The sequence below is a fragment of the Erpetoichthys calabaricus genome, chromosome 1 (genome assembly GCF_900747795.2).
Source record: "Erpetoichthys calabaricus chromosome 1, fErpCal1.3, whole genome shotgun sequence".
NCBI classification, from domain to species: Eukaryota; Metazoa; Chordata; class Cladistia; order Polypteriformes; family Polypteridae; genus Erpetoichthys; species Erpetoichthys calabaricus.
The window spans coordinates 99419948-99446899 of record NC_041394.2 but is presented as its reverse complement, the minus strand read 5'-3'; the positions used below and the strand labels follow the sequence as shown (position 1 = coordinate 99446899).

Here is a 26952-nt window from a genome sequence, read left to right as displayed (position 1 = left end):
CCCAAGTCTGCTGGTATAAATTCCCACATTTGAATAATTTTTTAACACTGAGCAAATCACTTAACCTGCCTGGTAGTCTGTCCTGATCTTGTAAGTTTTCTTATATCTGTGCAACAGACAAATATACAATAACAAAAAATTAACTGTTTTTAATGCCAGTTTATTTTAGGCTGAAATGGCATACTAGAACTTTATAAATTCACCATCTGCAGAGCTTTCAATCACATTGAAAACATAATATTGTTGAAATCAACACAATAAAAGAACAATACAAAGAAATATTCACTGAATAGCAGAGCTGAAGGTCTCGTAAACAGCAGAAGATTGACAGTAAGAGAATACAGATAAGCCTATAGTGTCAGCATTTCTTGTGCTTGGCAACATTTCCATTATGCTGCTCAAGTGATTTTGTGTTACAACCACTTGTCCTTGTAGATAAAATTCTCCATACTCTTTTGGGCCTCTGGATCAAGGCTGCTTATATGAGGCGTCAGTAGGACAGGGGACACAAAAAAAAACGCATAGCAAATTATCAAAGGTTAACAACTAGGGACGCAAGAAATGAAGTGCTACAGGCCTCTATGGAGACCCAGTTATCATTAAAAAGCTCCTATTCTCTAATAATATATTGCTGTGATTTCAGACTTGTCCATTGTTAATTGCCACTTGTGTTCATGTTGTACTCATTATTGAAAGAGACGTTTTTCCAAGTGGAAATCCTTGATGCATAAAATTTAAATGTATTATTACTTTTGTTTTCACACGCATTTATTAGTTATGAGAGGCTTGCTTGTGCATGTTCCACAGGGGATGTAACATATGCCATGAGAATATACGCATAACTGACTTAAAAAAACATGTATTTAAATCTATATTTATTTCTCCTCTAGTATTTTCATAGAAAGAAAATTTCTAAGGCTAGAATGAGCTACACAAATCATTGTTTCAGCTATGTCCTTTAAAGTAAATTATTTGCGAAAGTGTGTTGTACTCTCATTCTGTCTTCAGAATCATGCTCAGGTCGGTCTCCCATGATCACTAACCTCTTATTTCATCTTTCATACAAAGATAAATTGGGCAACCACCATGAAGGGCTAGAAAGAGGGTTAAAAATCAATTGCTTAAATGCAATAATCTCCCAAGCTATATTACTTTACAAGTTTAATAAAAGTAAATTAATACAATTTACCTTGAGTTGGTTCACAATACACAATCTTAAAATGTGCCTCTTCAAGATGTGCATTCATCCAAGTAAATCCAATAAAAAAATAAATGCAAAACTGCTTTTCTTCATAAAATATTTCCCGATTGGACAGTTTTTACATGGAAGTCAGGTTGCTTTGGTTATTTACTTTAAATGTATTTAATGCAGAAGGCATAAATCAGTTAAGAAGTTAAACTACAGTGCTGCATTATTAAGGGTAATAAAAATACAGAGCATGCTTTATGCATGAAATAATTATCTGAAAATTGAAAAAAATCTTAATAATTACCTATAAATATTTATTGATTTAAAAATTCAGCCAAAACATTACTAATGTTTATAATGGCTATAACTGCTTGAAATCATGATTTTTAATTTATTATTCACATATGATTGCAGAGCCCCACTGTCAGCAGTCATTCATTCAGTGTCCTAATGGTCAGCTCTTAAAATTAGCTTTAATTATCATGTTTAGATGGTAATTGGTTATTAGAGAAACCTTTGTAATTGCCTCAGCACTGCAGAAACCTGTTATTCTGTTCACTTGGGTTACAAGGTATTGACATTCCTAAAGTTAAACTCTGGGTTCAAAAATGGCTAAAATGAAATTGCTTTTTCAAGAAACACTAGGGGGCTTCACCCCCTGCTTGCTTCACTCGCCAACCCCTTCCCCCCCGCCAGTGCTATGTGCCGTTGTGAAGAGGGGGGCTGAACGCACCCCAAGGAGACGCGGTTGCTCCTCTGAAACCTCTCTTAAATGGTAATACAATAGGAAACAAATAACAGTTGTTTTTTTACCTCTTCTTTGCTCAGTTAGCTGCTGGTTTGCTGCTGCTGCCATGCTGCGTGATCTGCTTTTCGTGCGGCACTTCAAACGTTTAAAAGCCTGTACAGCAGCTGTCCTTTTGTCTCACTGCCTTGTGTCTCTTCTCCCCCAGACATCCTCAAACACTATTCCATCTCTTTTCGCTATTCCATTATTTCACCAAGTTATATTTTCCCTTTGTTTTCGCTTATGCGATCTTTACTCTCATTTTTTGAGACTTTCAAATTTTCCTACTTCCATTATCTCTAACCTGCTCTGCATGTGTGTCACAGGACTTGCTTCCAAAGGTTGTAAGTATGATGTGACTTGACCATCGCAGGACATGAAAGTGTCTCTCTGTCGCTCTTCAAAAGATCATGTCTCGTCGCAGGAGCATGTTTATCTAGAGTTGTTTTTCAGAAGGAAGGCTGTTCTATGTGACAAATTGGCAAGAAACCGAAGATTGCATAGAAGGGTGTCTGTTGCTGTATTGAGAGGACAAGGCAAACTGAATTTAACCAGGACAGAAAGTGAATGGGAAGACCCAGATGCAAAACTGCATAAGAGGAGATGGATATCACAGTGTGTAGTGTGAGAAACAAACACTGTACAGGTCTTCAGTTGGCTTCTTCTTTAAATACACACCAAATACCAGTATCATCTACAAACAGTTTCAAAGAAAAAAACATGTCTAAAACAAGAATAAAAAGAAAAGGTTAAAAATTGGCAAAAGAACACAGACATTAGACAGATGAGGACTGGAAAAGAGTAGTGTGAGCAGCATTCTGTAATCATCTTTTTTCTGTTGCAAACTACACTTTAATTTGGTGTGCACTTGTACTTAAGGAAGAAGACAACTGAGGGACCTATAAGGCATTTGTTTCTCAGACTATGGACTCTGATGTATTTATCTTCTTAATTGTAATTCCAGAGATTTCTCTAATAACCAATTAGTATTTATGACTAACTAAGGAAATGGCTGCTAAAACCTTGATTTTTCAGTGATATATTGTGAATAATAAATTTAAAAATCAGTCATTTCAAGTAGTAATAGCCATCAGCAACATTAGGAATGCCTTGGCTGTATTTTCAAATTTGTTTTATGGTATCATGATTAAAAAGGTATCAGTTTCTACTGAAAGCTTGAAACAGTCTGATGTGTCCAGATTTGTCACTGGTACTGTATATACAGTATGCTGTATATCTATACTACACTAGTAAAATAATTATTTCCATTATACTATTAATATCTTTATATATAACAAAACAATTTAAAAGCAGTTATTCCAATTAAAGGTCCTGGATGGTCAAGGGTAGGAGCCAACCCTATGGGAAGACATTCTGTTGCAGATTATTATCTTTATTACTCTGTTTTATCGTGGAAATTATGTGGTAAAATGAGACAGACTTAATGCGTGTGTGAATCTTTATGATCTTTTAGTTCAGACTTGAGAGAGTTTTTAAGCATACAGTACCACCTGCCAAGGCTCTTTGTCTTCTGTTCACCTCTAACTGCAAGTGGGTTATGCAACAACTCTTTGGGGAACTTCACATGACTTCCAATTCACAATAAAAATCCTTATCATGTGATCTTTTTGTTTGTTTGGCTACGAAGCATCAATGGATGACATAACATTTTGCCTGTGGCCAATGCAGTATTTCATGTATACTTTTACAGAGCTAATGTAGTAAAATAGAAAGTCTGAAATCTGCCTTCTACCAGATATGACTGTTTATGCAATAGTCTAAATTCCTTGACTTTCTGCACACTGTAGCTTTAGCCAGTGACTTAGTATGTCTCTGTGATTTTGCTTATATTTTAATTATATTGAAATGTTCTGTATACTATACCGTATTCTGTATCTTCTGCTTTGTGTAATATTATTTTGTCTGAGTTTTAAATTGCTATGTGACAGCACATTTTAAAATAAAGCTGCATAACTGATAATTGAATGTGTTAGTTCATACATAACAGCTGTTTTGCTGAAAAGCTTTCATGCTGTAAAGCTGTGATACAAAATAAATTAATAAGAACATTTTCCCTTTTGACTTTGCCATTATTATTCATATAAACACACCTACAGAGCATGCACACACTTGTCTATATATATATATATATATATATATATATATATACACTAAAACACTATTCAGTATCTGAGGCTATTACAGTGCAGTGACTGCACTTCTGTTTTAGATAACAGCCATACTTGCCGCCTAGGTAAGGAAAATCTTCTAAATAATTATTTAGCTCAATTGGTTAAATTGAACTTAAGGGTTGGTATTTGAGCGCAGGTAGTGGAAAAGTCATGGCAGGTGATAAAACTTAAATGAAAGTGCAGCAGCACCATTTAATTGACATGAACTCAAAAGAATGTAAGTGCAATGACGTCACTCGCGACGCTATCACACAAGAGCGCCATTCTTGATACACCTGTGGCTGCGTTTCCTACAGTTTCCAAAATTATGCAGCTACTAGAAAGGTTTGAGCATTGAGTATGAAGCATATACAAAAAAATCCATAGTCTAAGTATCCTTTTTTTTTTTAAATCATAGTTAAATTCAAAGTAAAACAGTTCCCACAAAATGAAGAGAATAATACGAGAAAATTTCCATATCATCAGGGAAAAATATTTCTTGCTTCTGGTGTCAGACTTACACATCTTAGTTAATTTTCTTTAAGTTTTAATGTTATATATCTTTATGTTAAACATTCTGTAGCATAGTCAGAAAAAACGTATGCCACTCTACCGTTCCATTTGCGAACAAACTGTCTTTCTGTCTTGGCCTATTCTGCTGTTACATCAGAGTCATAATGACAGGAGTATTCCACAAACACGTTAGCTTATAGAGGATAAAACAAAATCTTCCATTATCTTTATAGCTATGTAAAATTAACATTCTATGCTAGTCAAGCAAATCTGCATGTGAATCTTACATAAACATTAACTAGGTAGGATTGACTCTTACAACTCCCGTTCCAATGCATTTGTTGTGTGTACTAGTAAAATACATTGCATTTTTCATTCCAGCAGTTGGTGTATACAACTCAGCTATTACCTACTAAAATAAATTTTAATTAGAAAAAAATGAATTAAACCCCACAAGGTTTCAATTCTTCTTCTTGGACAGATCCTTTTCTGTGTCCTGGGGCCTCATGTATAAATGGTGCATACGCACAGAAATGTTGCGTATGAACGTTTCCACGCTCAAATCGCGATGTATAAAACCTAAACTTGGCGTAAAGCCACGCACATTTCCACGGTAACTCATACCTTGGCGTACGCAATTTCTCTGCTCGGTTTTGCAGACTGGCGGCACCCAGCGTCAAAGCAGTGCTACTGTTCCTGTGTGATCACCCTTTCTTTCTTAGCTCCACATTCCTGACGCGGCTTTATAAATACACTGAAACTAACTGCATATTGTTTATTAGCGTAATGCATCTGATTGTAATTAACCTGCAGCAATATAATGGTCCAGGAAATAGCCATAGTATTCCAAATATCATAACTGCTTTAGCGTTGTAACTCTCACTGCATCTTCTTCTTCTTTCAGCTGCTCCCGTTAGGTGTTGCCACAGCAGATCATCTTTTTCCATATTACTCTCACTGCACCAGTATTTATATCACTGTATCTGAGTGGGGAATCACAGCAGCAGCTGATCGGAAAGAGAATTATCGGTACACAGCATGAAGCAGACGCTGCCTGAGCCAAGGCAAAACGCTTCAGAGACTTCCCTGTACGGACTTTGCGGTTTAGAAAAAGTTTCATCAAAAAGAACTATAAACGCCTTCAATCAGTCCATCAAGTGCTCCTTGTAGAACTGTTTGTACTTATAAGTACAATTACCTCACTGTAAACTTGCACTACAGTTATAATATTGCACAACCTACGCCACTTTATGAAGCGCGTATTTACATATGATGACGATATCATTTTTAAGATGAAATGCAGCAAAATATGTTGATTATATTATACAGATAAAACTTTAACTTCATTTAAATAATCTTTATTGTTAATAATTAAACATGTGAGGACACAGTGCCGCAGCGCTAGCTAGTTCAGGGATTGTTCCTGCATTGTGTTGTATTCTTGCTGGTGCTGACGCGACACTGGAAGGATAGACGGATATAATAATTAAACATGTACTACGAAGATATTTCAATGTTCCTTAAAAGTTTTGAAGAATCGGCGTTTTAAGCTTACATATGGCTACACGTCTATATAGCTGATTGTGTGGCGATTGGGTTTTTGGAGAAAGAAAAGTAAGGACAGGAATTGGAGGTTAGTACATTTGAAAGAGACAGTACTTCTGTAATAAATTATTTCATCGAAGGTTGCGCATGGCGCCGCAAGCCTCTTGCGTGAGACATGAACAATCACTGCGCCACCGTGTTCCCATGTTTAATAACATTCTTTCATTCCTATCTTCATGAAAAAGATATCACGTATACATCTCAGTATTTTAATTATTCAGAGAGCTGTAATATCACGAATGTAATGGATTATGTGTCCTGTCGGAGAAAGAGAAAGCCCGTTTAAGAAGCAGGTAGTGATTCACACATGTAGAGCACATAGAAGATCAAATACAGAACAAAGCATTTAATGTGCCACTTTAGTTACAATGGGATTTGAGAAACTAGTAAATTAAACGCTTTTAAGATGAAGTTTATGATGTTCTACTTTAATGGCAAAATAAACTACGTGATTAAAGTGGAAATTTCGAGATTAAAGTTGACTTTTCGTGCTTTTTTCCCCACTGTGTGCCTATTTTTTTTGTCTGTACCCTAATAAGCTTTCATGTGACACTCAGACGGTGGGCTATGACTCGCCTTTTCACGGCGACTTTGATATGTGATTTCTTTTTTATTTCGGGCACTGTGCGACTTTGTGAACTTGAGCCTTCGAGTTTCTCCGACACTCTGTCACTCGATCAACTTCCTTTTGTTGATTATACCACTGTTTAAACCAACAAATAGTACGTTTTTCCTTTGCCTCCACTTGGTATTCGCTGAAATTCTTATATTTCCCCCCGTGCTTTTCCCATTGTCTTTTCACAGAAGGCTATTTATATTGATTTGCATATTCAAAGAGACGTAATTCTGGGAGGAGTTGGGGCGGGACAGAAGGCGCGTGCACGTACGTTACTTTTCACGCTGATCGGGATTTATGTAGTGGAAGAACGTGAAAGTTTGCGTACGTACAGATTCCTGCATCTGGATTTTTCTGTGCGTACGTACATTCCCGCTTTTGTGCTTACGCCATGTTATAGTGTGAGTTCTATGCTTGGCGTTATACATGAGGCCCTAGGTGTGGAGAAAAGTCAATGGAACACCATTCTTGAATTGAGTTGCCCCAAGGATTGGTGATGGGTCCTCTCCTCTTCTCTTTTTAAATATCCTCACAAGGATTCTCTTATAAGCACTATAGCGATGAAACATAGCTGCACTTGTCACTCCTTCAGCTGGAATCTCTGTATTTTTCACTTATATTGCAACATGGATGAAGGAACACCATCACCAGCTCAACCTGGCAAAGACAGAGCCACTTATTATCCCAGCTTATCCATCTATTCAGCACCCAGTCTCTGTTCAGCTTGGATTACTATCAGTCAGACTGACATCTGTCAAGTCTGTACATAACCTTGGGGTGGTGATCAATGACATTCAATGATCAGCTGTCCTTCAATGTGTTATACTATGGTCTCTTTGTCCTGCAGATTCACTTTATTTATTTATTAAGATCAGAGCATATCTGACAGAGTATGCAGCACAATTCCTGGTCCAGACTTACCAGCATGTGCCACCAAATCACTGCAGATGATTCAAAATGTATCGGCACATCTGGTGTTCAACCAGCTGAGACAGGCACATGTCACTCCTCTTTTCAGATCACTACGTTGGTTTCATGCAATGTATTAAGTACAAATCCTTGATGCTTGCCCACAGAGTAGTCACTGGGTCAGCACCTATATATATGATGACACTTGTAAGGTCCTAAGCTGCCTCTTGACCTCACATGTCTGGTGATAAATGATGTCTGGTGATGCCACCTCTGCATGGCATCATATCTCAATCCATATCTCAACTCGTGTAGCTCCTAACTAGTGGAACAAGCCGCCCACCTCCACTTGAAATTCTGACTCCCTCAATGCATTTATAGTTTGGTGAATTTCTGTCTAACTGATATTACCTATTAGGTTTTGTAGCCTAGCAATTGTAACTTGCTTGTATTTTGTTCCGAGATCTTCACTTTTTTGTAACCTTATCCTGTAACACTTGTTCCCAAACGGTTACCAGATTGATGTTTGCTTGAAAATATTAATCACTTTTGTAAGTCACTTTGGAAAAAAGTTTCTGCTAATCAAATAAATATAAATGAAAGAAAAAAAGTTAAAAAAGAGGAAGCACTAATGCTGTTGGAGCCCGCTGACGCCTGATGACTGTCTGAAAGGGTGAAGTAGCTGATAGTATGGCTACAGGGTTCTTAAGCTTGGGACCTGTGCCCTCTTTATAGCCTTAAATGGAATTTGGTATTCAATCTATACCTATTTTAATTTTGATGGATTAGTGAGGGCAGATCATCAGAATATTTTATGGACTTGAATGTGATTAGTACTACCTTTACCATTCTTTTTTTCTATTTTAATTTTACTTTATTAAGTTATAGTGCCAGTTTGTCTGTTACCACATTTATAACAGGATTCCCAACAGCAGCACTTTTTTCTGATGTACCATCTGCTGGAATGAAAAAAGGAAGCATTCAAAATACATTCTAATAATAAAACACAACACAAGCATTCATGTTGAATATGCCCAGTAGAAAGAAGCTGCTGGATGGACGGAAATCATATCATATTATACAGATTTGAATGTGTGTATGTGTTCCTCTGTGTATTATGGGGGGACATTTGTTTATAAGCTTTGTGCCATTCTCTAAGAACTGCAAAAGAAAGTTAAAAGTTTAATGACAACTCACTAAAACATGATCAGAATACATTTTGAGCAATTATGTAAATTTAGCTGGTGCAGAGATATCAAACTAATCTCTAATTTCATTGTGCCTTTTATTCCAAGTATGTATCTTACAAAGATGCAAGTCTGGAATGAAAAATGATTTTCTTGGGGTCGTGCAGTGCAGTAGAGATGTGAACTGTAGCCTCAGTTGTAAATAATGTGCTGAATGTGAATGGTTACACTGTATCATGAATTTATAAAAATGTGTTATGATGGAGTTTATCATAGCAAGTCATTAAATAAAATAAGAATTAGTTTGTCCCTGCAATTTCAGTACCACAATAATGTGATACAAATTATCCATCTGCTCCTTCATGTTCGGTCCTACTTACTTTGTTTCAGTCAGTCCCAGTAGGATGGTGTACCTCTCTATCCCTGTGCACACTTACTCACAGTACACACTCAGACAGGATAAGTCTGATGTCACCAGGTAACCCATCAAGCACATCTTTAAACTTTTGGGTGGAAAAGCAAAATGCTCAGAGAAAAATCTGTGCGGATATTAGGAAGAGTGTGCAAACTCTGCACTGATCAGCAACCAAGCTGTGATTTAAACCAACCTTCATAAAGCTGTAAGGCACCAGCGCTAACTACTGTGCCTTACATAAATTAGTTAAGGTTAGTTTCCTTTAATATTACTGTGCTTAGTTTTGGTATCATCTATAATCAGGACATGACAATGCAGCAGAATAAGAGTCAATCTGTTTTTTCCATTTAGTTTCATAATACTCAATACTGTATACTGCAAAAATATTACTGTAATATGTGGAAATTACTAGAAGATAAAAAAACTACAAATTCAAGTTTAGAATTGTATATGATCAAAAAACAGTGTTTTTAGAACCTTTGAATCTGTTATGTTGAAGCTGCCACATGTAGAAAGAGAGCTCAGGAACCTCTTCATTGAAAAGGTCAGATGTGCTTGACGGCTGTCTCAATCTTTCAGATCAGCCTGATGTTAAGATACTCCGGACTGTAATGTAGTTTGGCATACATGAATTTTCTTCCACTGCTTTCAGCTGTTCTTGATCACTGTGCATTGCTCTCGAATCCTATGCTTTTAGGAGTTTCCAGGCGGGTGCCTGATGCCAACACGACAAGTCTTTTCTGTTACTCCATTAATTTGTAGAACACAGTGGAAGGATTACCCGTGGTTTTGTTGTGCCTTTGGGGCTCCATCAGTTAGGCCAGTGCTTTCAAACATAATATGCATCAATGGGCAACTGTGAATGACATATATATGCACTGATCTTTAATATTTCATTTTAAATTCAGCTACTTTTTGACAAATTAAGAAAATGCAGAATTCCAGAGGGAGAAGGTAAGGGCATTTTAAACTGATAGTTATGGCTAGAAGGGAAAGTTAATTTCATTTGCTTTATTTATTTATTTTTGATAACTGATGTAGTTTTCAGCATCTACTGACTTTATGCTGTTTAAGTCAGCATTAAGAAGTATAATCACAAAATCTTATATTTTCCAATCAACAGCAATAATTTTTATAATTTTGGGAAATGGGCATTATGAGTTTAGAGAGACCAGGCAATCCATAACAACATTTAATAGAGATCAAATGAAAACCAATAAAGTTACTGTTTCTCATAAGAAGGCAGCTCTTAGCTAAAGCTGCAGTGGAAATGAGCTTCTTTCTCCTCAGCCAGCATATTAAGAGTGAACCATCGCTGTGCTCTTTAAGCAGATTCTACCCGGTGTGTGCATTTCCTGGGCTTTTAAAGATCTCAATTCAGCCAATTAAAGTTAAACATTACATTTCACTCTTGAGAGTGCTTTGGTTTTTACCATAATCTCTGTGATGTATAAAAGAGTTTGACACATGTATACAGCTGTTGCTTACATCCAGAAATACATCTTCTTAAAAAATACAAGGTTAAATATGTCACTGCTGTCACAGAAGGAATGGCTATTTATATGGAAACAGCCTTCATGTTCAATGTTACAGTTACTCCCTCATGCACAGTTTAAGCACCCAAAAGTTTTATTTTAGTGATTCTATTTACACAAAATGGCGACTAAATAGATCAAGAGAGCATATAGGTTCTTACAGTCCATGGCCTCTCTACCTCCTGCTGTCATTCTTTTTTCTCCTATTCTGATTCTCCCTGGTTGTTTATAATTCTCTAGATTGTTACTTCTACACACACACACGCACATATATATATATATATATATATATATATATATATATATATATATATATATATATATATATATATATATATTTACATATATAAATATGTATATGTATATACGTATGTACTGTATATGGAAGAGAAGGTCTGTGATACGGTTTGCATATTTGCAGCTGGAGATCCACAAAGGGCGAAAATGAATCACGTATCATAAAGTAGTTTTTATTCCTGAGCTTTCAGCCCCTACCAGGGGCCTTCATCAGAGGATAATGCTTAGATTGCCTTTGATTCTTATAAGTCTAAGCATTATCCTCTAATGAAGGCCCAGTCTTTAGATGCTTCATTTTAAATAACTTGGCAGTCTCCTTGAACGTCTCCATCAGGACTTCCTTAGGTATGCGCAAGGACCCCTACCAATTCCCGTGCGATGGCTTTAGAATTAGCTGAGCGCAACGGAACAGCTTCGGGGTATTTGGTAGCATAATCCACGAGGACTAAAATGTACTTGTGTCCTCAGACTGAGGGCCCTAGAGGTCCGACTAAATCGACCCCAGTTCTGTGGAAGGGAACATCAATCAGGGGAATAGGAACGAGAGGAGCATGGTCCTTCTTAGGAATTTCTCGCAATTGACACTCCGGGCAGGAAGTGCAAAAATGACAAACCTCCTCATTGATTCCTGGTCAATAGAAGCGGAACTTGATCCGCTCCAGGGTTGTCTTGGTGCCCAAATGGCCACCTAGGAGGTGGGTATGTGTTAACTCACAGAACTGCCACTGGAAGGTCCGCGGGATTAGCAGTAGCCTCCTCTCCTGCCCATCATGCTCTGCTAAACGATATACAGTAATCCCTCGCCACTTCGCGGTTCACTTTTCGCGGATTTTATATGTAAGCATATTTTTCGCTTCTTCGCGGGTTTCTGCGGACAATTAGTCTTTTTACTTCTGATAGTTGCTTCCTCAGTTGGTTTGCCCAGTTGATTTCATACAAGAGATGCTATTGGCGGATGGCTGAGAAGCTACCCAATCAGAGCACGCAGTTAAGTTCCTGTGTGCTGCTGATTGGCTCAGCGACGCAGTGCTGCATTAACCAGGAAGTCTCATCTCATCTCACTCATTCAACATTAACGTGCTCTTTATACTGCATTCAGGGGATCATCACTTTCATCGTCATCATTTTTACTGCGCAGCATATTCATCACGTCATATATAGCTACGTGTACTTCGCTATACAGTAAGTGTAAACTTATCTACCGATTTCATATTGCTTAGCAGTTGTCCCTGTTATTAATAGAGTAAAGGGTGGGTTGTAAACAATACAGGGAGGGTTTAAAAACGTCCAAATAAACGTTAAATAATTAAATAAATATGGTGTCCCTACTTCGCGGAAATTCAGTTATCGCGGTCGGCCTTGGAACCTATCTCCCGCGATAAGTGAGGGATTACTGTAGAAGGTCATTTTCTAACACAAAGTGAGGACCCTGTGGCATTGACTGGTTAGTGTGCTGGCCATTGACCAGGACCACTGCATTTTTGGCAAACTTCAGGGAATCGTCATTCCACTACTCCCTTTTAAAAGAAGCCAGTGTTTCTCTAAATTGAAACTGCAAAAGGGAGAGAGAGTCCGGGCCGACCTCAAGGGGCGTGGTTTCCTCCCGTTCTGTCTGTGAGCTGGTGGATGACGTATTGGCACGCAACGGTCCGGGAGTTGCCACGTCATTCAGGGAGGCTGCTTCGTCTCTCTCTGCCGGCTGGTTACACGGCATGGAGGCAGCTTGAGACGGCTCATCCCTGTCTATAACTAGGCCTAAGTTAACACCAGGAGTGGTATGTGTCTCACCGCTTTTAATTTTAGACCAGTCCTGTCCTAGTGTCAGCAGGTGAAGTGGATCTGGGAGGACCGCCACAGTTAATTTCTGAACCGATCCTCCATAACTGATGACACAGAAGGTGGACCCGTACCAGCGGATTTCTCCGTGGACACAGGTTATACTGGTCTTAAATTTTAACCACTGTCGCGGTAGCACAAATTGGCGGGCAACAATGGAAATGTTGCTGCCGGAATCGAACAAGGCCATGGTCTTGAGAGAGATGAATACAGCACTGATGTGCACAAAACTGAGTCCAAAACAGAACTGAGGGAATAGGGAAAAGGTGGAGGTTTTTAAAGGGGAAGACAGGAAGTGAGATCAAAGGGGTTGGGCTCATGAAGGTCTTCAGCCATAGGCTCGAGCCCAGACGTGACATCACAGGGGCCGGAGTCTGCAAGGTCTTCTTCCATAGGCTCGGTCCCGGAAGTGACGTCAAGACGGCCAGGTGGAATCTCCCATGAATAGTCTGCAGGAAAGGGAGAAAAAGAGTCAGTGCACTCTGCCACATCCCGGTATGATTCGAAACTGCCCTTACTCAAGCCCTTTAGCTGCCTCCCATGTGCATGTGTGTGACAATATACATAAGCCAGAAAAATATATGGCCATCATGAAATGTTGCTTCCTGATGGTTAATACCTATACTGCACTTCTGATCTCCTTTACCATGCTTGTGACATGTCAGTTCTACCAGTATAACCAACAGGCAGCTTTCTACGTGTCCTAGCTGGGTCTTATGCATTAAAGCTGAAAATTATTAGAAAATACCACAAGAAACCTTTACTCCATCTGCACATTAGTGTGCATCAGCACTCTAATGTGAGACCCTTGTCCTCCAATTATTGCAGCACCAATCTTGAAGCAGCTCTCACTAAACCCATTTCTAGGACCCAAAGTGTACACAGTGTGATCATATGCTCTGTTGTGATTTGAGAGGTCTTTTTGAAATCCCTTACAGAAGAGTTTCAATTAGCATACTGTATACCCAGAAGGTGCCTTCTTTAGTTAGACAACATTAACAGAGTTGATTACAACTAGTAATATAATGTCAAGAAGGGATAATGAAATTTACCATTGTCAAAGAGGTTACAAAATGCATCAATAGAACTAAGGAAATAATTGAATTAGTGCTTCCTAGTGACATTGTTGCAACATGCAACTGATATGAAAGACTTTTATAGATCAGTTACTGGTCACTTTGCTGCACCATGTCAAATTTCACAACTGAAAATTTCAGCCCACATCACAATTATAGACTCAGCACCAATCTTCCAGCACAGCTGTGCTTGCCCCTTTTTCTGACAGCCAATAGCACTCTGCCTGTAACAGCGCTGAATGATGGGTTCATAGCTGTGGTGTCTTAGTGTCTCGACACATCAGTCAGGCGAGCTTCTCTTCTCTGTGTTAGATTCCTTATTCTTTGTCACTATATTTTATAGATTTTACTTTCAGCTGAACGCTTATTGGTTCTGAAATCTCTCACACAAACAGTCCTCCCCTTGAACCAAAGGGAGAATCAAACCTGTTTGATTTTATTCCAGCCAGTTGTTGACTATTTAGTCTCGGTCATTAGGTATGTCATATTAGATAATCAGCTTCACAGAAGAATGCCTGTGACTGTCTCTGACTGGATAAGGTTATGTAAGTGAAGGCAACAACTGAAAATTGCCTAATGTAACATAGGCTTTACTGGACTAAAGTCTGGTTGAAGTCTGATCACATGTTGTGTTTGTAGAAATGTTATAGTTATTTGTCACAAGAAGTTTACTTTTTTGGTAATGTAAAGGCTGGCACTGCAATTTTGTTTCCATAGGAGAAGCTGTACATGGTAAGCCAATCCTATGATCCTATCAATGACATGGGTTTCATAAATGTAGGGTTATTGCTACTTTACCCCTTGACATAGATAAATGGAATATAAACTAATTAATATATTGATATTAATGTATGCTGCGGTGGGTTGGCACCCTGCCCGGGATTGGTTCCTGCCTTGTGCCCTGTGTTGGCTGGGATTGGCTCCAGCAGACCCCCGTGACCCTGTGTTCGGATTCAGCAGGTTGGAAAATGGATGGATATTAATGTATGCATTTTATGTGGAGAATGGGTATACATTTATTTTAATGAATCTTTACATATAATCTTCATTTGGATCTTGATCTTTGTTTGTCCGCGAATTCACTGCCTTGTGTGGTGTTCCTGCTGTGTTCAGTAGAGGACAGTAGTGATGGAGGAGGAGAGGAAGTGAGGGGGAGGATCGTTGGATGAGGTTGGAATGTGGTGATTAAAGAGGATTGAACTAAAGGAGACTACGTGCTGTTTGTACTGGCTGAATACACAACACCTTGGTTGTTACTTTTGTTTTCAAACACTGTCGATAGCACTCTTTGTGTTTAGATCTGGCGTCGATACCGTGCTTTGTGTTTAGATCTGGCGTCGACACCTGCTTCGTTGTCGAGACTGTGGTTTTTTGTGTTTCTATCGACCGTCGTTGGCAGCACTTCATCCAAATCGAATGTTCACCCACTTCTTTTTCTTGTGATTTTCCATCAGTCTGTGTTTGGAGTTCAAGAAAGAAGCACTGGCTCTTCCTTACTCTTTGGATTGCCACAAAGCAACCTGCGAGATTGGAGAAAGGTTGAGAAGAGATCGTGAGACGAAACGACAGCGTCATGAAAACGAGACAGACTGTGAACGGAGAGAAGCAGAAATGCTCCTCCACCACCACATAATTACTATTCGGACAGTGATTCAGAGTAGGCCATTCCTATCGAATCACTGTCCAAGGGTTTTGTTTTCTAATTTTGTTTCCCTTATAAAAAATCATAATGCTGTGCGACAAAGGGCCCAGTTCACGACCGGCAGCCACGTTTAAACAGGGAGCCCTTCACAGACAACTTTAACACGCGCAATGTACTTGGGCGCACATCTCTAGTTTAAAATATTCTTGGTAAACAGTGGCAAAGAAAGCAGCTTGTAACTACTTCCGGGCAATGTACAAGTAGAAGCTTTTTTATAGAAGTTCTGTATTTGTTTAAAGAGCTCCTGTGAAAAGCCAAATTTCCCCTTGCCGACACCCCGAGACAATAGATGGCAGCTTCTCTGGACTGCAGTGGTGCCCCGGATTCCTGCAGGGCACTATGGGACTTGGAGTTCAGCAGCACAGCCCTGCAGGGTACTGTGGGTGCTGCCAGGGGATGCTGTGGGAAGTTGATGGGAAAATAAACTCTCACCATCCTGGAAGTACTAATGGACTACAACAATGGAAACCGATTGAAAAACTGAATTCTCCATCTGACCCAAGAACTATAAAAAGGATTGATGGGAACCCAGCGAGTGAGCCGGAGTTGGGAGGGAGTGTGACGGAGCTGCTGGGAGGAGAGGAGGAGAATTATTGTGTTTAATATTGTGGGATTATTATAGTGATTTACTTGTTTATGGTGGTGGAGGTGCTTTTGGGCACTTTGAAGAAGAAAATTAAAATACTTCTGGGTGCTTTTAAACCTGTGTCTGCATCTGTCTTTTGGGTTTCACGGGGCAACAGCACCCTCAAGCATCTATCTATCTATCTATGTCACATATTAGGTAAGTTCATATAGATTTAATTTAGCATTTTATTTTATTTACAATATGTAAACATAAATGCTGTATAATAAAACATAACTATAAATATGTAACATAGCAATAACTAACTTTTTAATGGCAATTTCACAAAACACCAGTTTTTAAAAGTAAAGAATGATACAATTCAGTGAAAGTTCTTTCCAGTTTAAAAAGTACAAATCACTGTAGCATAAAACTGCATTTTTCTTAACTTCATCTTTGCAAACTTAAAAAGAATTTATTTTAAATCCATTGTTTGGGCTAGATCACTCTCCACTGGTATGGTTGCTCAGAATTAGTTATGACTGAACCCTAATGGCTTTGTAGTGAGTTTGGTAAAATTATGGAAATGTTTGAGAACTTCACTGAACTCTGCGGAATGCATTGAAGTCAATGGGGAAGGAGGAACTTAATTAGTTTTGAGTGGATTATAATGGTAAAATGGTATTTAAAGTGTTCATTAGGGTTAGTGGAGTATCTGCCAAATATACTGGACTGATTAGTGTGGCCAAAAATGTGATCTGAGCTGTGAGGCAGCAGTGCTAACCACTGGGCCACCATGCTTCAAACAACAAAAGACAAAGACGGAATGAATACCATGAACAAAATTCAACAAATGCCTACAAATATGTCATAAGTAAATAAAATATAGATCATTGCAGTAACAGAGTTCCAGTTTTGGGACACACATTGGCCTTGCCACAAAGTGGCGGCTTGGGACTGGATCATTCCATTATTTGAAGTCACAGCTCCAGGCGTAGCCTCCCATGTGTCTGTGCAGAAGCTTTGCACATTTTTCTTCCATCAAGAAGAAAGCAATGCCTTGCAAATAGTAATAAATATTTCATTAATATTATTATTCAATAGAGTCTCATTCTGATAGAGAATGGACAGGGGGAAGGATTTGAGCTCACAGCTGGGCACATGGCTAATATGCATACAAATTAACCATGCGGTACTGCACACAGGGATTTTTGTTATATATCTGGCAATGGCAACACTCATAATATTATGGTCAGCTAAATCTTTGTTTCTCAACCTTTATGGTTCTACAACCCAGTTTTGCCCTTTTAAATTAATTTATGACCCACTAGCAGCCAATGGAAGCAACCTCCTTGTTGAAACAAGTGCACCAGGTAGGGTGGTGGATGTGGTAAAATGAGTACAATTATTATATTATATTATATTATATTATATTATATTATATTATATTATATTATATTATATTATATTATATTATACAGGCATTGCATGATAGAATTTTTGTATGTTTGTTTGTATGTTTTTCACTAATTTTGAAAATGATTTACAGTAATACTAATATAGAATAATAATAATAATTAAAGTAATGTAAAACAGGTTTAACTTGCATTGGTATTAGATAAGAAATTGAAGAAATGCCAAAGCTTGTACATGCGGTGTCCAGTTCAGTAGTTAGATAAAACTGCAGCCTTGCAGTACTTTTGTTCCTCATATTGATAATTGATTCATAACAGGCATATAAACAGTCCTTTTAAAACTGCTCATAATGGCAATGAATTGTGCTTGAAAAATAAAAGTAGAGACAGAAAGAAAGTATATGTATGTATCTAAAATCTGTATGTCAACATAAGAATGGAAAATTAGATAAAGAACAAACTTGCTGAATGAGAAACAGTACTAAAACAAAAGTAAAACTACAAACCTGCACCTGAAGAAAATAAACAAAAACAAGGAGGTTCAGCATGTGAGCAGAATTTGAAATTTTTGTGCCGCACAAAAACATTGCTTCATATTCTTATCACATAATTATGTCAAAAATAAATTGCTCAAAATTTAGTTCAAATGTTATAAACATGAATTAAACATTTTGAACACCACAACAGATTTTGTAGGTATAAAAAATATATACTGTATACATAAAATATTATATGAAAAGCAGTGCCAAAGAAGACAAAACATGTAGCATAAACAGTACAAACACCATGGTGGCTTTAGGATGCTCTGACATTCAAAGCAGAGAGAGGCTGCATGTGGAGCTCCTTCTGTATGTGCTCAGTGTATCTTGTTTAGGATTCCTGTACACACATCATTTATGTTGAATAAATGTGGCACTTGTGATCTAGCCCGACTCTGCTTGGGGCATATTTCCTTCACCTTTCTACCACTTGTTAATTGCATTCTGTCTCCAATTGCCATTAATGTAGGGATATTCTCCTAGAATAACAGATTGGGAGGCTGAATCCTTTTCAATCATGGCTGTAATAAAAGTTGTGGTAATGATTTTATGTGCTTTATAATATCCATACTTTTATTTTTTGAAAAATTATGCTCTCTGGTGTGTATTTAATTAATAATCTACATTAATGACTTTAAGCATTCACAAAAGCTCCTGTCTAATGTAACAATGAGTTATCGATTAACCAGTAAGGGCAAGAAATGTGACCATGATTGCTTGAATGGTTCCCTTTCAATAAACATGAAAATTCACTCTCTGCATTCATATTATTATGTATGCATATACTTTTTAATGCAAAGAGTAATTCTTCTCATAAAAAAATCATTAATGGACAGGCCTAGTGGTCTGATAGGTTGAGCACGCCACACTTTAGTCTGCCAGGAATTACAGACCTGCTCTGATTTAAGCATAGTTGACAAGCAAGAAAGAGTTGCTTAGGGCAGAATGGATTTCATTATCGCATTCACTGGTTGACATATTTACATTAGCTGTGGCCATAAAAAAAAAGAAATTTTGAGGGAAAAAATACCTTTACTTGTGCTTTACTCTTATAATATAGCTCAAAGGAGGGAGCACCCCATTAACTCTACCCATAGTTTAACAGAAAGAGAGCCCACCGAGAAGGTTAGTATGGGGCATACTGTGCTTTGGAATACCACCCAAAAAGAACTCATGTGGATCATCAGTCACCATAACCAAACATCCCTATTATGCAAATATGATATAAAACAATATAAAAGGATTAATTAAAGTAGGATCGTTGTATTGAATTCAAGTATTTGTAAGTCAGGGCTTGTATTATTAAAAAAAAAATGCTACTCTGTAAGTTTTCCTGGCCAAAGCAGATTCCTAGATTGCCTAAATGGTAGAGCCAGCCCTGGGGTTTCCATATCATATAGTGGTGGACATCACAATTTTAAATCCCGTGAGTGTCACTGTCTTGGTGGAGTTTACATGTTCTCACCATGTTTGCATGGGCACTTCAGTGTTCCCATACTGCAACAATATGAGTGATTCTATATTTGTTTTGTATGAGTGAACGTGTAGGTGGATGTGTGTGTGGGCAGGCTCCTACCCCCACAGAATTAAAATGGGTTAAGTGGATTTGGGAATATTACGTAAATTCATTTCAATCTCAGACAGTCAATTAGTCAGTCACTCATTATTTTTATCAACACTTTTCATAGAGAGAGCATTACTCAAAAGTGCTGTCATAATGATGCATTTAAACAACTGCAGGAAAAGTGCATTGAAATAGTTCTAAAACAGAGTAACATATTTATTTGAACATAAAAATTCTGATTAAGAACATAATCATATTTCATAGACTATCTTTATTGTGCAGATGAATCATCTGGTTTAATGTAACCCTGTCTATTCACAGAAGTTAAAGTCACATTTTCTGCTGGACTAATTTAGGATTTCACAAGCAAAAAATGGAAAATATAGCAATTGTTTTTGTTGTTGACTAAAACACATACACCATGGCCAAAACATATTGGAAAAAAATAATTTCATTACCTTACAATGTGATGTTATGGTCTGCATTAATATCTTCTGGAACAGGCACCAGGTCCAACCTAAAACTTAATTCGTGGGGAGGGGGATTTCACCATTTTACTGTAATCCAATAATGTTAAGAAAATTGGCAGAATTACCATTCTCTTTGGTAAATAGCAACTTGTGTTGATTACTGAGAAAATAATATTTTACTAGCTAACATTTTTTTCGTATCCTAATCAGTGCATAAATTAACTGGTTGAAGTGGTGAATATATCTTTAAATGACTGGATGGTGTTAATGAAAACAGGGGTAGAAAATGACAGATAATAAGTCTTCAATTTCAATAGAATGCTGTGCACTATTTTAATGCACAATTACTTAAATGAATTCTTTTAATAAAGTGGCAGTTAAGTTTTTATCTTAGGGAGCTAGAAGAGGAGACAAGGTCAGAAACTAAAGAGTTAAAACCTAATAATCAGAATATCACATTACCAAAACATTAACCAAAGACTGAAGTTGCAACGAAGCTGTGGATTGAAACAGAAAAACTAACACACACACACACGCTAAATCTTTTTAGGATTTATCCACAATCTCGCATAACCAGTACGTACAGGACTCTAACCTTTAAACCTTTATGATACCAGTGTCACGTGCTGTGCACTTCTGATTATCCTTGCATAACAATAACATGACACCCATACACAAAGTATCCTTAAATTGCAACACACATAAGAAAACAATAATGGCATTTCAATAAAACGTGAATTATTTCCAATGTGAAGAAAAACATTCTGAATTTAAATGGTAAATTTTGGTTTTGTAACATTAAAAACACAAACAGAACCCCAAATCATCAAGAAAGATTGCAGAAGATGCCAGATGAAAAATGAAAACAAGCATAATACAAGATGTTGAAAGTGTGAATGCTAACTGACGTCAGGTCTTTTTTTCCTAAACTTCTTAAAAATTAGCCAGTGATGGTTTGTACTTTTTTATGTCATCTGACAGTTGTTTAATTAGACTAATATCATGTGACTTGAAAATATATCCAGCAAGGTGTTTATAGCTTTGCATGAACTAATCCCAAGGTGCAGAAAAGAAATAAACGACCAGAGAAGGGAAAATGAAAAGTGTAGTTACCTCATTATTTTAATGCTGGCTTACAGTCTCAAATACGAACAGCTGGCTGTTGCCCTAGAAATCATGCCACATTATAATGAGTGCATCTGTGAAAATGGAATATAGTTCTTCATGTATAGAACAACAACAGGGATGTCAGACTTTAGCTATCCCACTTTAAATTTTTGAAGATGTATTAAGTATTTTATAACTTTTTTCTTGTTTTTGTTTTCATAAGTTCAAGCAGACAGTAAGGCATCCATATTTTTCTGGGAATTCTACAGATCTCGACTAGACATTCGTTTTTTTTTTTTTCCTTTTCATCTTTTCTTCATGTTACAAACAAGATTAAGAACCTAAATTTGACAAGTGACAGAGTTCCACAGTTCTGCTAATGTGTTACCAATTGCTGCTTTTGTTTTTTCTGCCCTTTATTTACTTCATGCCATTGTTCCCAGGGCCAGTTCCTGGTTTTGTGCTTATTGCTTCTTTAATGAGTTTTGCCACCATATATCCCTAAACTGATTTGAGTTGAGCTAAATCTGAATGGCTGGATGTGTATGAATATTCACCAATAGATGTCTGTGCATTCAGATATGCCAAGACTTAAAAGAAATTGTAATAGAATGACTAAAGAAGTGGCTTTTCTTGTGGTAGTGTTGTGCGCTGACCAGAGGTGCTTCTTATATGATGCTTCTAAAGATACATTTCCTTAAGATGCTCTCTTTTCTCCATATACTATAATTCAGAAATATACTTTTAGGTATTCTGACGATGCTATTTTCTCCCAGGTTCAGTGTTTCTTATAAGCATATGCTTCGTGACCCCTAATGAAAGATAAGTGCATGCTGACAATGGTTGCTTAAAAAACAGTGGTATCTTCTGGAAAGTGTAAAAGGCAGAACAAAATGACATTAAACCTAATGAGGAATTCAAAAAACAAATTACATGATTAATTACTTCTGGAACAAAACATCATTAATCATACACCTTGCTGTTTTTCAGTCTAAGTGATGTGGCCATCAGAGCATACAGTGATGCTATTATATTTGAAATGATGTGTGGGATATTGTAGAATTAACAGCCCATGAAGTTGATAGTTTCATTTTTTTGTTCAGGAATGCGGTAAGTACAAGAGTTAGCAGATTGAGGAATCAAGCGAAATGAACGTGTAGCATGATCAACATCATCCATCCATTTTCTGTGTCTAAACCAACTCTAAATGAAGTGATTATCCATAGGAAACAAACATTCATCCACACTTAACCAATATAGCCAAGGATCTAAATTTTCATTCAAAATGAACAAAAGTCTAAAAATGCACTCTTTTTACACTCATTATAAATCCATGAAGTGTTTAATAGTAGCCAAGACAAAGTTTAAGCTAAAGACAGACTAAATATTTTTCATCCTTCCATCTATTTTCATTTGCTGTTAATTTTTATAGTTTGCACCTATAACTGTTATCAGCTCAGCTAAAGTATGCAGATTTCAACCATATGCATGTGCTTGACTTTTAGCCACATTGCAGAAAACAAGAATTACTGGTGAACATTTAATGTGGTCCACTTATTAATGCACACCAGTTAGAGAAGTGTTTAATCCATAGGTCACCCCCACCTCTGTGTCAATACCCACCCTAAATCTGGCACTTACTTCTATTTACAGTGGCTTCAGACAATATTCAGACCCTTTCAATTTTTTCAAATTTTGTTATGTGGAAGCCTTATGCTAAAATAATTTAAAATCATTAAGCAACGTTCGCCACAGAATGACAAACCAAAAACAGGACTTTAGAAATTTTTGCAAATTTATTGAAAATATAAAACTGAAATATCACATTGCCACAAATATTCAGACCCTTTTCTCAGTACTTAGTTGGCAGCGATTCCTGCCTGGAGTCTTCTTGGGTGTGACGCGTCAGGCTTCACACATCGCGATTTGGGATTTTCTGCCAGTTTTCTCTGCAGATTCTCTGAAGCTCTGTTAGGTTGGATGGAAGCCATGAGTGGAGAGCTGTTTTCAGTTTTCTCCAGAGATGTTCAGCAGGCTCTATACACACACTCTTTTGGATTCTCTGCCAGTGTATTAAAATTGACTAACTATGGTGTTTTTCACCCCATTGCTTCAAGACATGCCCAGATTTACGGGAAATGACATAAATCACATTATTCATACATTGTGTAAAATGTCAGGAGGTAAAAAGGAGAAGGGCTTCAAACTAATGTATATGTGTCAAGCTACATCCACAATTACGAAGATAAGATCTGGACATTTTAAAAACATGTCATCTATGAACTTACAAGGGACAAATATGTGATTACATTAGGCTTCTTTAAAAAATAATTTCAATAATTATTTATTAAACTTTATTCAGGGACAGGTGAATATGTATGTATGCTGCAATAACACTGGATACAATTATATCAGTCAGGGATGAGTTACCAAAAATATGAGCTGGCATTACATCATCAATAGGAGGAGCACCTATAAAAATGGCAATTCTGCACAGTTGCACACAACTAGTGTGGCAAAAGAAAAGCATATCCTTTTAAGAATAGTGAGCCACGTCAAAGAGCCAGGTAACTTGACGCTACAATACATAAATAACAACATGAGTTTGCTGGACATCTTACCTTGTAAAAAAGTGAATGTCTCTGTCTGAGCCATTAAAACAGTCAATGAGAAACCGCTGCTTCATTGTAAGGGTCTCAGTTTGTTTCCTTAGCTAGAAGATCTTCTCTCTGAGAGACATATTTCCATCAAGCGCCAGGTCAACAACTGCTGAATCTAGAGCTGAAGTGTAGTTGTGGTCCTCAAGGATTTTCTCCTACTCCTCCTCACCAGTGTGTTATCCTCTGTCAGACACTTTCTCCTCTCCCAATCCCCCTGGTCTTGAAAGTAGAATGGAGAATATGTTCCACTCAAGCAACACAGGAACCGTTCCCTTCTTCAACAGTCGCCACCCTGTCTCAGATCCTGGCTTGCGAAAATCCTCTTTTTTAAAATTCAGGTATGGGGACTAACCGTAAAGCTCTCTCGCTGGATAGCAATGATCCATTTAGATCATGTTTATTCATCATAGGGAAATGTATGAAAACAAAGTACCTTGTTCTACTTACTGGAAGCTCGATATAAAGTTACACAACAATGTTCAGCTTTAGAGCTGTATGTACGCTGAAACTTAAACTTCTTTTCTCGGACATTCTCACCACTAAACAAAAATCAGAATTGCAGTATGTACAACAGAAGTGACTGAGGTGGCTGAGATTTCCCTGGAAGTACGTCAATACTTCTGTGTGCATATAGTCTATTGGGTTCAAATCGGGGCTCTGACTTGGGCCATTCATAGACATTCAGTGTTGTCACTAAACCTCTGCTGTATTTTCTTTGCTTTGTGCTTAAGGCCATTGTCTTGTTGGAAGGCAAACTTTAAGCACAGATTGAAGTCCAGAGTACTCTGAAATAGGCTGACATTAAGGATATCTCTACTTTGATCCATTACGTTTTCCATCATCCCTGACTAGACTCTTAGTCCCTGCTGCTGAAAAACAACCTAACAGCATGATGCCTCCACTACCATGCTTCACCTTTGAAATCGTATTGCACACATGATGAGCAGTGCCTGGTTTCTTCCAGACATAATGCTTGCAATTCACGCCAAATAGTTCAGTCGTGGTTTCATTAGACCTTGTAATCTTTTTTCTCGCAGTCTGAGAGTCCTTTAGATGTACTTCTGCAAGCTCCAAGTGGGCTTTCATGTGTCTTTTAGTAAAGAATGATTTCTATCTGGTGAGGAATGGTTTCCAAATTGGTGGGGTTTTGCAGTGATAATTGTCCTTCTGGAAGATCCTTCCATCTCCACACAGGTTCACTGGAACTCAGCCAGAGTGACGACTGTGTTCTTGGTCACCTCTCTTACCAAGGCCCTACTCCTGTGATTTTCCAATTTGGCTGGGCGGCCAGCACTAGGAAGAGTTGTGGTTATTTCAGACTTCTTTTGTGTAAATATTATGGAGGCCATTGTGAACTTGGAAACCTTCAATGCTGATGATTTTTTTGTTGCGTTCCCTAGATCTGTGCCTTGACAGAATCCTGTCTCTAAACTCTGAAGACAATTTTCTCGACCTCATGGTATGGTTTTGGCCCTGACACACAATACCAACTGTGGGACCTTCTCTTGACTGGTGTGTGCCCTTCCTAATCACGTGCAATCAATTGAACTGACCACAGGTAGAAACACCTCAGCGGTGATCAATAGAATGAGATGTACCAGAGCCAAATTTCAAGTGTCATAACAAATGGTCTGAACACTTCTGTCAATGGGATATTTATTTTTATATATAAAAATATATACTGGTATATTTATTTTTTTAAATTTTTAATAAATTTGACAAACAAAATCCTGTTTTTGATGTCATTCTAGTGCACTGAATATTGCTTGATGAGGGAAAACAATTAATTTAACTGATTTTAGCGTAAGGCTGTGACAGAAAATGTACTTTCTGAATGCAGCGCAACTACATTGACTGTTCAAAATCAGGATAGGTTATGAAATATGCAATGAATAACCTCACAAATGGAATGATTTATGATCTTTAATGATGAAAATGTTTTGCTGTAAGTCAGTCTTTTCTCTATATTATCTAAAATAGATGAATATTAGCTATACATATTTCAGACAATGCAATCTCTGTGATGTATTATGCGTCGCTTTATTTCAAATAATGATTGATACTAAGATGCCACCTCATCTGGGTCATAATTACAAGGCTTCATCTTTTACTGATTTCAATTTCCCATGCTTTAGAAGGTGTGTCTATATTATAAATGCAGTGCTGTTTCCTGGTCTATGTGAAGCATTGGATTTAGCATTCTAAGATGCTGCATGTTGATATCAACATTCAATTGTAACGTTTCCAGGATCTAAATGTAAAGGCAATAACTTTTCGCTTCTGAAGCCACTTGAGATGTTAATGCATACATCTGCTTAAACTGTTATCTGTTCTGCCCTAGACTTTTCATTTTACTGTTGATGTATGTATGCTGCAATAGGAAAAATGTAACTTTGATTTATAAAAAATTTCCTAATATTTAAAAAGTTATAGCAATATATAATAATGGCAGTCTACAGAATAAAAATTGCATGCAGAATTATTAAGCTTGGTCTTAGGCTAACAACTTTTGTGCAAAAATGAGTGGTACTTTCAGAATTTAAAACAGAGTTAAAAACATTCAGAAGCTTAAACATTGAATATGTCTCATGAACTTGTACCTTATTTATTGGTTTATTTTACGTTTCTACTTTTATAGTACATATTCATTTATAAGTACAGTTATAGTGTGCAAACAAACAAACGCAAAAACATCATGCGTTGACTATTTAGATATTTTCTAATTGGATTATTAGGTTCAGTGACTTGTGGAACTGGTTGAGACATTAGTCCCAGGGATATGTCCAGTTTAGAG

General features: G+C 37.4%; 1 protein-coding gene across 2 annotated transcripts in view; it reads left to right on the top strand.

Annotated features, from left to right (window-relative positions):
- Nucleotides 1-26952, top strand: part of LOC114653683 (sodium/calcium exchanger 1-like) — a 581045-nt gene that overhangs the window by 109018 nt on the left and 445075 nt on the right. The window lies entirely within an intron of this gene.